The sequence below is a fragment of the Triticum aestivum genome, chromosome 3A (genome assembly GCF_018294505.1).
Source record: "Triticum aestivum cultivar Chinese Spring chromosome 3A, IWGSC CS RefSeq v2.1, whole genome shotgun sequence".
Taxonomy (NCBI): Eukaryota; Viridiplantae; Streptophyta; class Magnoliopsida; order Poales; family Poaceae; genus Triticum; species Triticum aestivum.
Genome location: NC_057800.1, coordinates 444,148,756 through 444,162,094, shown reverse-complemented (window position 1 = coordinate 444,162,094; position 13,339 = coordinate 444,148,756).

Sequence of the window (13,339 nt, the reverse complement as noted above, 5' to 3'; positions counted from 1 at the left end):
AGTGAAATCAGGGGCGAACGCGCCAGAGACTACTTGCGGGCACGTGCAAAGAGGTGTGACGATGGAACTTATTACTTTGAAAACTCACGTGACGCCGAACTGTATCAAGTGATGTTAGAGGCTTCCAAGATCCTCGGAAGGTTCTACAAGAACTCAGGGCCATGTGACATTCTATCCATTGCTCTGGAAACAAAAGAGCCCCTGGCTGTGCAAGGGGTATAGGTGTTAATGTACCGCACAAGAGGGCTTTAACACTCAACGAAGAAGAGATGCTCAGCATGAAAAAAGCGAGGAGTGAAATGAAGTAGAATGGATTGTAGGAAAGGTTGAGGAAGGATATTTATCCGGCTGTTCGAAAGGATGTTGACGAGTCAATGATGATGCAGAAGACTCTAACACTGACAAATAGCCAACAGATGGGAGGGGAGGCGGGCATGGAGGATGCTGCTTATTGCGCGACAACACTGCACAAGAGTAGCTGTGCATCAGCTGACCCCAGCAACACTGAGACTTCAGCTGCTTGTGATGATGCTGCTTATTGTGCGACAACACTACACAAGAGTAGTTGTGCATCAGCTGACCCTAGCAACACTGAGACTTCAGCTGCTTGTGATGATGCTATATCTGATCTATCTGGAATGAAAGACAGACTGAAGGGCGTGCTTACACATTATGAAGGTACATTAAAATGTGCAACAGCCTGGGTTTGCCCACCCTTCTTGGAAGAGGGCCTCTTCTTGGACAATGTGCCATTGCAGCCGAGCTGTGTGAAGTGCTACGTGACTGAAGTAAAGCCTGGATTCAATGACTTTGCCCCGAAGAATGTCCTAGGAGACTTTGATGAGCAAAGGACCTTGGGAGAAACATTGTTACATCACATCCAATGGCCATGAAATGAAATAGAGATTCATCGATGATATCCCTGAAGCCCCGCCAAGGGAAACCATTGCCGCCCCTCAACCGGTGACGCTCTCCTTGCCACAGCAGCTCTCGCGGGCTGATGCATCAACCCCTGATCAGCCAACCCGACTTTGAGGCGTACAGGCCATGTCATCCTCCGCCCCAAAGTAGCCAGTGGAAAGGCTTATAACTGCTGAAGACGCACCACCGGTTTAGATGCCGGCCGCTGAAGCAGCGGGGGGAGACCCAGCTACAACACATGCTCAGCAGACCAACCTGGTGGAACAGACTGCTAAGCAGTCTGATGCTTCGGAACCGCCTGCTAAGCAGTCTGTAGGTCCAGAACCGACTGCTCATCAGTCCGCTAGTCCGCAGTCACGTGATCAGCATACCAAAGCATCAGCACATCCCGCTCAGCAAACCAACGTGTTGGCACAGCCTCCTCAGCATACCGACAAGTTGGCACCACCTGCGCAGAAACCCTACATAACTTCAATGCATGGTGAGCAGTTCGATGCCTCTGCTCCTACAACCCAGCAGTCTATCACAGCAGAACCGCCAGCTCAGCGGCCCGACATAGATAAACTGTATACTAAGCAGTTCATCCAAGCTTCACCGTCTACTCCGCAGTCTACCTTGCAGGCAACCAGATGTTCTGCCAGAAATGCTTCAAGTACCAAGAAAGAAGTGGCCAAAAAGGCTACACCCATGACCACGAGGAAGCGCGGCAGGAAAGTGAAGAGGAAAGAGAACGATTGCCTCTTACTTAAAGCACTCATCGCCCAGAACCAAATTAACAACAGCTTGTTCGAATCGGGGAGTAATATTATTTATGATGCTATGGATGATGAAGAAGTACGTTTGTTGCTTGCTAAAAGTAAGGCAGACGTACTTCAAGCACGCTATTACGTCCATGGCCAGCCATTTCTTGTTGGTGAATACATTGATGAGTGCAGCTCCAATTGCCGCGAGTTACATGAATATTGCATGGATCTAATGTCAGCATGTCATCATGGTTTGCTAGTCCACTACAACAGAGATCATTTCCGACACAATGTTGGTTCCATCGATGTGAGTTTCGAGGAATTACATCTCTTCTTCAACTTCAACGTGCTCGATGCCACTCTTGTTAGATGCCTGATTTTGTAAGTACTTAACAAACTCCGATCAACTTCTCCATACAAGGTTGTAAATGATAAATAGCTAACTGCATTTTATTCCTCTTAGGGGATTGAACGCGCAAAGAAGAAAAAGGGAGAGTGTGTATTTCATAGATCATGAATTAGCAAATGGCACAACAATACATGGTAAGGACCTACGGGTCTAGGCCGTTAACACGGTTGTCCATCTCTTCAAAAACATGTCCCATGCAGAATCATTTCTCTGGCCATATAATGAATGGTATGTCAAGTAAATAACCACACATACACTTATTGTCTTTCAGGTTTTGACAAAACTCATAAGTTCATGGCTTTCTTAATATGTAGCAATCACTGGATATTGGTATTCAGTGTTCCAAACAAGAACACGGTTTACTACATCGATTCTCTCAGAGAGTCAACAAATGCTCAGGATCTGACGCATCTTCAGCAATTCATGGATATGTATTGAATTCTATGATGTTGAAATTAATTTGCATTCATACCTGGTTCAATAATCGATGTCGTCAAAATTCATCACCATTTGCAGTGTGCTCGCATTGTGGAAAAATAAACCAGGGAACCTGTTCAAGAGGGAACTACCTCTACATCACGAGATCATTTCTCCGGTAACACACCGAAATCCGTTATTTTCGGAAAATTTATCCAACAAATCCGTTATTTTATGAAAATTTATCCTAAAGTCTGCAAATACCTTTCCTTACGCTAGTCAAATGTCCAAGCTTCTAAATAAACCTATTTCTATTTTGTCCAAAGAAAAAATAATACATCTAACACCGGTTAGCTTGTTCCTAACAGGACAAGTACAAAAAAATTCAGTGTCCTCAGCAAGAAGCAGGGACCAACTTTTGTGGATACTATGGTTGCAGACACATGATCTCCATCTGCAAATCTGATGATAGTTGTGACGATCCTCGCGAATTAGTGCCAGTAAGTCCATCTTAATTAATATCTTCTACTCCACTCATATGGCACATTCTGATCTTAAAAATACTACAACTCATCTTAAAACCGAGGACCCCTAAACCACTACCGGCTGGTGAATTGCTGATGGTGCGGAGATTTATCAGCGACTTCTTCCTGGATCACTACATCAATGCCACTAGTGATAATGAAGATTTCAGCATGCCTTCTCTTGAAACATTGAGTAAGAGTTAGCTGCTAAACATATAACACACGGATCCATTGTTTTCCATCTGATGAGGTCTTCGTATTTCCTACACTATGATTAATTATGTAATGCATATATGTGTGGACAAATCATTGGAATTTAGCTACCATATGTTCAATTGCGATTGTTGCAAAATTCGATGAATGTTCTTCCTGTGGACACTATTTGTTCAATTGAATATTGTGGCGAATTTGTTTTTTGCGTGCTGATTCAAATTGGGATATTTTTGTTTATTTGTTCAATTGAATATTGTGGTGAATTTACTTTTTTGCATGCCAGTTCAAAATGCAATTTTTTTTATTTGTTCAGTTGAATATTATGGCGAATTTACTTTTTGCATGCCAATTCAAAATGGCATATTTCTTTTTTAACCTGGCAATTGCTCCACACACGGTTCAACTAAATGAGTGTCGGCGATCCACATCGGAAAACATACGTCAATCTTAGTGGAACCATCGGTGATACACAGCAGATCGCAAATGATTTGCAGCGCTACTATGTGTGCGTAGGTTCTTCGGAACCGTTTGTGATATCGCGTTATCGCACACGAGAACTCAGAGTAAAATGTGACCAATGAGAAATACAATCCCACTCGCAATTTTTTCAGGAAACGTGTGGGATCCCAAACGAAAAGCACACGTCATTCTTGTGGCAACCGTTGGTGATACCCAACAAATGACTGATAACCCTCAAGTATAGGGGATCGCAACAGTTTTCGAGGGTAGAGTATTCAAGCCAAATTTATTGATTCGACACAAGGGGAGCCAAAGAATATTCTCAAGTATTAGTAGCTGAGTTGTCAATTCAACAACTCCTGGAAACATAATATCTGCAGCAAAGTGTTTAGTAGCAAAGTAATATGATAGTAGTGGTAATGGTAGCAAAAGGTAATGATACCAAAAGTAATGTTTTTGGTATTTTGTAGTGATGATAGCAATAGCAACGGAAAAGTAAATAAGCGAAGAACAATATATGGAAAGCTCGTAGGCAATGGATTGGTGATAGAGAATTATGTCAGATGCGGTTCATCTTGTAACAGTCATAACCTAGGGTGACACAGAACTAGCTCCAATTCATCAATGTAATGTAGGCATGTATTCCGAATATAGTCATACGTGCTTATGGAAAAGAACTTGCGTGACATCTTTTGTCCTACCCTCCTGTGGCAGCGGTGTCCTAATGGAAACTAAGGGATATTAAGGCCTCCTTTTAATAGATTACCGGACCAAAGCATTAACACATAGTGAATACATGAACTCCTCAAACTACGGTCATCACCGGTAAGTATCCCGATTATTGTCACTTCGGGGTTAACGGATCATAACACATAATAGGTGACTATAGACTTGCAAGATAGTATCAAGAACTCTCATATATTGATGAAAAGATAATAGGTTCAGATCTGAAATCATGGCACTCGGGCCCTAGTGACAAGCATTAAGTATAGCAAAGTCATAGCAACATCAATCTCAGAACATAGTGGATACTAGGGATCAAACCCTAACAAAACTAACTCGATTACATGATAAATCTCATCCAACCCATCACCGTCCAGCAAGCCTACGATTGAATTACTCACGCATGGCGGTGAGCATCATGAAATTGGTGATGGAGGAAAGTTGATGATGACGATGGCGACGGATTCCCCTCTCTGGAGCCCCAAACGGACTCCAGATCAGCCCTCCCGAGAGGTTTTAGGGTTTGGCGGTGGCTCCGTATCGTAAAACGCGATGAATCCTTCTCTTTTATTTTTCCTCCCCGAAAGCAAATATATAGAGTTGGGGTTGAGGTCGGAGGAGCTCCAGGGGGCCCACGAGGTTGGGGGTGCGCCCTGGGGGGTAGGCGCGCCCCCCACCCTCGTGGCTAGGGTGTGGGCCCCCTAGTATTCATCTTTTGCAAGGATTTTTTATTATTTCCGAAAAGATGTTCTGTGAAGTTTCAGGTCATTCCGAGAACTTTTGTTTCTGCACATAAATAACACCATGGTAATTCTGCTGAAAACAGCGTCAGTCCGGGTTAGTTCCATTTTAATCATGCAAGTTAGAGTCCAAAACAAGGGCAAAAGTGTTTGTAAAAGTAGATACGACAGAGACATGTCAATGACAAACGATCGCATCACTTATATGTGTGCGAAGGGGCTCCTGAACCATTTGTGATAGAACATTATCACAGACAGTAATTGTTGGCAAACGTGTGTGATGGAGTCTTGCATGGCAGACAGGTTACGCAGAAAACTCATGTGTGATGGGGCACAAATCGCACACAGTTCATATGTTGGCCCATGTGCCTTATATACTGTTTCCCAAACGGTTCATTATGATAGACCATATGGTTTCACTGCGTCATTAGAAACGTTTAATCACCGATTCCACACGTGCGAAATAATTTAGTGTGTGCTACATCACACACGGTTACATTTTGGAGGGCCTCTGGATCACTGCTCCATATCCCCGACAGTTTCTGGGTCGTGCGGGAAGGACACCCTATCGCCCACACTCACTTGGTGACGGTCCCAAATGCCGTCACGGAAAGGGGTTAAAAACCTTTTGTATAGCACCAACGTGTACTAGTGTCTGGTGAAATTTATGAACCTTTTGTTAGTCAAATTTAAGGTCAAAATTTGGCACTGATTATGAGAGGGAGCAATAAACGAGGACGGAGGTAGAGTGGTCCATCACCATCGTGTTTTGTGTCTAATTTTGACTTCAGCGACCCAACGTACATGGAGGGAGTGCTGTAAAAATTGGCACAACAACCAAACTTATAAAGTATATTCAAAACTGGGCGTTACTACAAGTCACGAGTTCAAAACGAGAAAATGGAACAAGTACAACATGCGTGTGCCGTTCGTGTCGCACGCCCACACGGTCGCGGTGCACAATGTAGTATAGTAACTAGTCTCTTCTTGACCCGCATTTACATTGATACGGCTTGAATGCCAAGGAGGGAGAGGTTGGCGGTTCCCGAGACATTGAACGGTCAATGATCCATCCCTAATTAGCATGCAGAGTGAATTATTTGGAGACGCGGAATAGAGCCAGCACGACGTGAATGCAACAGAGTTTGGACTCTCATATAAAGGTGCCCCACCACTCCAATCCATCTACTCCTAGTCTCTGCACAACATTGCTCACTCCAATCCAAGAACAAGTGACCACAAGCCAAAAGCACCTACGAAGGCGATGGAAGCGACCGACAGTCGGTTGTGCCAAATCATCCAAGACGCCAGCCTGCGTCCCCGCACTGCGCAGCATTTCTAGACGGTGCTGGCGACCGCCGGCTTCATAGCCCTCGCCGATGCCGGCTTGGCCTCTTGCATGGATGGCATGATGGTCCACTCCATCCACAAGCTCACCGCCATCAAGAAGCATGTGGTCGACCTTGCCGTACTGCTCAAGCCCGCGTGCCCAGGATCCTCATTGCCTGCCACCCTCATCGGCCTCCATGGTGACGAACTCTTTCAAGCCCTGGTGGCCCTATAGGTGCTGGAGGTCGCAACAAAGAATGTGCACCTCGAGGCCGCACTTGCCACGCAACGCCTCGCCATGCAAGAAACCGTCGACCTGCAGATCCACGTCCACGAGGAAATCGTCTACATAGGCCACTACAAGGCCAGCAAGGACAGAAAGATGTTGGCCTTCTTCCAGCAGCTGGAATCTTTGGACGCCATTGTTCAGAAGCACGTCGACCTGGCCAAGGAAGCCGATGCTACTTAGCCGCCGTTCGATGGGCCGACGCCCTGAGTCGAGGAGGTGGACGTCGTTGATGGATGCATCTTTCTTCTTGCCTCATGTAACTAGCACTGCATCGCCTCGTGGCCTTAATGTATTATTACTATAGTACTTCCTCCGTTCCCAAATATAAGTCGTTCTAGAGATTCTAGCAAGTGACTAAATACAGAGAAAAATGAGTGAATCTACACTAAAATATGTCTACTTATATCCGTATGTTCTATTCCATTTGAAATATCTAAAAAGACTTATATTTAGGAATGGAGGGAGTATATGGCATTTTTATTCTAGTCGTAACGTTTTCACTATGAGGCGGGGCCGCAGTTGAGCAAACCGACCATCGGCAAACCCCAATCCCACCCACCGCGCATCGGCTGAGTTGAGAATTAGAAGAGAGAAAGAGGGAGAAGAGCTAGCTGTAGCACAGACGTTGTTGTCAGATGGGACTTGTGTTGATAGAATAGGAGTACTAAGCACTAGTACCTATTTTTTAGGGAAAAGTAGTCGTATGTCTAGTACCACTAGTTGGGTGCGTGCGACCTATACCTGTCATCACTTTAGGTCTCCTTTCGAACCGCAGCTACGCTTCACAATACATATTTTTTCACACATTTATCCTCTTATATGTACTCCTAGGCTATTTCCACGTGCTCCCTTTCGCCGACATGTGGGACATAGAGCATCTGGGTCATAGTGCATGCACGACTCGAATCATATGCTGGGGTACTTTACATTTTAGACCTCACAAATTACATGCAAACCCTCCGCAGAAGAATAAATAAATAAATGAATTACTACATGAAACCGGATTATTTTCGTAGAAACCGGAGCACGTTCATTAAATTTTGGACATAACACGTTTATAAAAAATGACCGGACCTAAACCAGTCTAATGGCCTCTTTGATTTGCAGGATACTGAAAACACAGGAATGGGGAAAGTATGATGGCGATGAACCGAGACGAGGAGAACTCTAGCACAGTTAGATGTTAGAGTTAGATTCTAACCCTGAACTAACACTGACCAAAGTGGTGTATGGATGGCAGGGTTAGATTGACAATAAATGCTCTTTCTTAATCATTTGACTACTTTGGATCTTATTTCCTACCGGATTTGGTGTAGCCGGATCTTGTGTGGCCTCCTCCCGCTCACAATTGACATAAACGAACCATCTTTACAAATCAAGCATGCAAAACATGATAAATTCCATACAAAAGAGATATACCACTTAAACATACAATTCGTCGATCAAGCTTCACGAAAAAACACACTCCATGAAACAAAGCATGAGCTAACTCATCACAGAATTCATTCAGGATAGGGAGGGAGCCCGGCGCCCCTCACGCACCCAGGGAGGAGCTCGTCATTATCGTTCTGGAGGAAGGCTCTGTAGAGCCCAAGCCCCGGGAACCCCTCTGACGCCGGCGCTTGCGAGTTGAGGTCGACACTGGCATGGGTAGCAGGGCCACTTGCCAACGACTGCGAACCGAATCTTCAGGCCACTAGAAATAATGCAAGCTTGAAACTGAATCTTTGGGCCTCTAGAAATAATGCAAGCCTGAAACTAAAATACCTAGAAAGGTAAACTGAATCTTTGGCCCTCTAGAAAGATTTATTACCTCCTCAAGGAGCATCAAACAATTCCATGCGTGCACCACAAATCTATACCTAGTTTAATCAGGATCTACTTTTCGAAATCAGAATTAGAGCTAGAGCAAGCAAGATCAATGATATGGTTGTGAGACAGAGAAGGAATGAACAAACTCACCCCTCTCGCGACCTCCCTAGTAAATGCGTCACTGCCGCGCACGACAGAGGGAGAAAAATGACCGGTGAAGGGGGAGCGGGGCAAGCTTCGGAGGCCGGAGGGAGAGGGTGGCTGGAGGAGGGCGGCGGAGGCCGGAGGAGAGAGAGGGCGAGCAGCGGAGCGACGCTTGGGTGGGCGGCTTGATGGGGAACAAAGAGGAGTCTTGCGAGGGGGAGGGGCGGAGGGAGTGATCTGGTGCGGGCAGGGAAGATTTTTTAGTTCTCTTTTAGTGGGCCCGAGGAGAACTAACCCAATTAGAACCTCTCCATTGGGCTAGTTTTTTTAGCTGGGTTAGAGCAAACTAGCTCAAACTAACCCCTCTTGTTTGGATACTTTGAGGCTATTTCAACCCAAACTAGCTCTAACTCAGGGATCCAAACAAAGAGCAGTAGTACTGTGCATGCTATAGTCTGGACCGTAGCACATTGTTTTTTTGGCCATATCACCACATTATTTTCTACTGCTGGTTCACTGGGCTGCCATGGTTCACACTCCTCCAACGTGAGTAGTAGTACTAGTATATACACTATATATACCGCAGGATTCTTTGCTCCTTATTACTGCATACGTACTTCGTCGACATGTGGGAGAGCCAACAGGCGGGTTGACGTGTCATGCACCAGAATAGAGTGCGGAATGGAAGGGGGCATCACCCCGGTCGTAGCGCCAGTAATTCATGACTATAGTGAGTAGTCATATCACAAGTCTTTCCAGCAGTAACAAGCCGTCAAATCGCACAGCCCGACCTTTCCAGCAGTAAGTAAGTTGAATCCGCTACTCCCTCACCCTCCTCGCCTCTCTGTCAAACCGCCTATGCAAAAACTGCTGCGCGTACTTCCCGAGAAAATCCCCGCCCTCAACTTTTAACTACGCGAAAATAGTTTGAGCTTGTTCGTTCTATATAAATACTATTACTATATGTTTATTCACCCGTGGGGTTGTTCAATGAATGGAGGGTCGGGGAGCATAAGTGAACAATACTACTGCTAGTAAGTAGGAGTCGTACAGTTAGTCTCCTTAAATAGAGAGTTTCTTTTCTTTAATGCCACGTACACAAATTGAAACGCTTGTTGTGGAGAGAAAAAGACAATCACTCCACTATATATGTACGCAGGGGCCTGAGCACTGGCTTTACTAGGGTTGCTCTCTTCATTCTCTCATCCTCTCCAGATCTAAACAAGACAACGGTATCGACATTTTCTCTCTGCTCACCATTGTTCACAGATCCGGTTGGATCCCTTCGGCCGGTGTGTGTAGAGGAATAAGGTGCATCGTTCACGCAGTCATCACTTGCGAGGGAGGAAACTCACAGCTACCGGCGGGGCCCGATCCTCTGCCCATGTCGTTCTCCCCGACACAGCGCCAGCTCGGGAGGTCCTGTGACCCTTCTTCCTCCCTACCGTATTGTGTGCAGATCCGACCTGCCGCCGCCGACATCCCGGTGACCCTCAGGTATAAGTTCTTCGAAAGCGGCCTTGCCCTACTGCCCAGCTCCCCATGTGTCTGCATGTGCATCTTTTTCTACTTCCATCAGCTCTTCCAAATCCACCTAAATTTTTAGTATTATTAGAGGTAAAGCTACTTCATGCATTCGAATTTAAGACTTGGTTCAAACAACGAAGAAAGGGGGGAAAGTCGTAGCATGAATCTAGGACTTGATTCAAAGAGGAAATAACAGGGGCAAAGTAGCAGAGACCGCATACCCAACCGGTGTCTTTGTTGAAAAGGGAAATAATGGGAGAAGGCAGTACAAACTGGATAAGGAACATATCTATTATTGGTTGAAAAAAGGATAGAAAGTGGCGGCTGGTGGACAAGTCAACAGAGTATGTCCAGGATTCGATTTGCTGCCCTCACAGAGTAAAAGGTGTCCAGGATTAGATTTGCTGCCCTCGCATAGTAAAAGGTCTCTAGGATTAGTTTGCTGTTCTCACATAGTAAAAGGTCTCCGGGATTAGATTTGCGGCCCTCACATAGTAAAAGGTCTCTAGTATTAGATTTGCTGCCCTCACAGAGCATGAACAAACTCGGCTTCACCACTTTATGCCTCCTTGTAGGTACATTGTGTTGATGCGTTCACTGTCGCATGTCCTTATACCAAATTTTCGTGGTTGTTAATGTAAGGGCGCATGTAAAATGAAGCGATCACACTGTTACCTTAAGGACATGTCTAACCAGTGTTATTGTTAATCTAATGCCTCAAGTGATAAGATGCAATTAAATTGTGTTACAAATGGTACTCATGCTGTTTTCCCAAGTATGATAAGTAAGTTGCTTTTTGCGCGACTGAGTGACCTAGTGTCCCCACGGTCCCATGCCCTCAAACCAACTCTTTAGCTACTATTGATTTACTGTATCTAGTAAAGAAGCAATGCCACCATTAAAGTAATCCCATATTTGATGAATGTCATAGTTGATCATAATGCTTCCGGTAACATGAAGCATTGCGACGTTTTAAAATTTCTACTGTCCTTGCGTGATTGCCATGAACATAATTAAGATGCTTCTTTTCATTTCATGCATGTTTCATATATTCTTATTGACAAGCAACTGTTTACTTTCTATCTTTTTATGCAGATAGGGATATCCATTTCACCTTGTTGCTATTGTGACCTTTTGGTGAACTGCACAAAACACTTGTTTTTTGGAATGAGTGTCTTGTGCAGTTCAACTAAAATGTCACATGGGCAACATCTCTCAATTTTGGTCGAACTGCACAAAATGGTGATTGGAGTTTCCAAAATCTCCATCAAATTCTGCTGGTAATCTCGTGCAACATTTTATTAGACTTTGCAAGATGAGCTGTCACTGTCACCACAATGGAACTTTATTTTAGTGGAACTGCACAAAAGGATAAGCAAGTTATAGTTGCACCTTACATGAGCAGGACAACCAACGTTAGTGTTGCTGAATTTTAGTGCAACTACTAAAGAAGAACCTGCCAGCTCATGAGAGCAAGTACTTCTTGCTAGCTGAATGATGCAATATTTGCTTCATTTCAGGCGAATTGCAGAAAAAGGCGCATGAATTGAATCATGGATCTCCAGGCTGGCCTCATCCGAGTGGAGTTGCAGGTTCACCACATCGAGTCGTGGCGGCATAGGGCCCCTCACACCGGTCAGTACTGTCCTTTATCAACATGATTGTGCTTTGTCATACTATGCTAATGTTCTATTTTTAAATAAAGCTATTCTATCGCAATCATTTCTTGTTTTGGAAATAAAGTTTGCTTAAATTAGTGCCACTATTATAGTAATCATGCTCTTTCTTATCTGTGCAAACAAGAATACTCAATTACAGATGTTGTGATGGTCAAGAGCATTCTCCAAGTTCTTGGGTTGTATGACACGGCTAGCCAAGATGGATTTAATCTCGACATTCAGTTTATCAAAAGGCTCTAATGGGTTGGTTCTGAATCTTGCAAGCTAGGAATCAATGAGATGTGTAGGCATCTTTGTTGTACTTATTGTCTGAATCTTATTTGTTAGTTCTAAATCTTGCAAGCTGGGAATCAATGAGATGTGTAGGCATCTTTGATGTACTTATTATTTGAATCTTATTTGTTGGTTCTGAATCTTTCAAGCTCGAAAACATGACATGATGATGCAGAGGACAACAACCATAACAAATAGTTCAAACTTGGTAGTATTATCTGTGTGAAAGTGTGCCAAATGCGTTGATCGTGTGCGTCCTGAGAATAATAATTCTAAGTGTTGTGCATGTTGATCCTATGGCACTAATAGAATGAGCCAATGCATTGCTTGTTTTAAGAATACATTTCTATTAAAGATAATTAAATCTAAGTGAAGTGACCACTCACACTTGTTATTATAGTACCAATACAGACCCGCTCGTGAACCAACGTGTGGCCGGAATAGGTTTCTTAATGGAGGCGTTTGAATGCGCCGAGGGTGCGTGTTCTGCCGGGCGTGCAGTGGGCGGGGGAGGGGTAGTAACTGTTGTTGCCTGTACACATTCAGTTTACTGGTGAATCCAGTTCCCAAAGATATGAAAAACGAACTGCTGCCGCCGCTGAGGGAGTCCTGGATTAGGGGGTCCTTGGATAGCCGGACTATATACTTTGGCCAGACTGTTGGACTATGAAGATACAAGATTGAAGACTTCGTCCCATGTCCGGGTGGGACTCTCCTTTGCGTGGAAGGCAAGCTTGGCAATTCGGATATGTAAATCTCCTCCCTTGTAACCGACTCTGTGTAACCCTAGCCTCCTCCGGTGTCTATATAAACCGAAGGGTTTAGTCTGTAGGACAACAACAATCAAAATCATAGGCTATCTTCTAGGGTTTAGCCTCTACGATCTCGTGGTAGATCAACTCTTGTAATACTCATATCATCAAGATCAATCATGCAGGATGTAGGGTGTTACCTCCATCGAGAGGGCCTGAACCTGAGTAAACCTTGTGTCCCCCGCCTCCTGTTACCATCCTCCTTAGACACACAGTTCGGGACCCCCTACCCGAGATCTGCCGGTTTTGACACCGACATTGGTGCTTTCATTGAGAGTTCCACTGTGCCATCACAATAAGGCTGGATGGCTCGTCTTATTGTCAT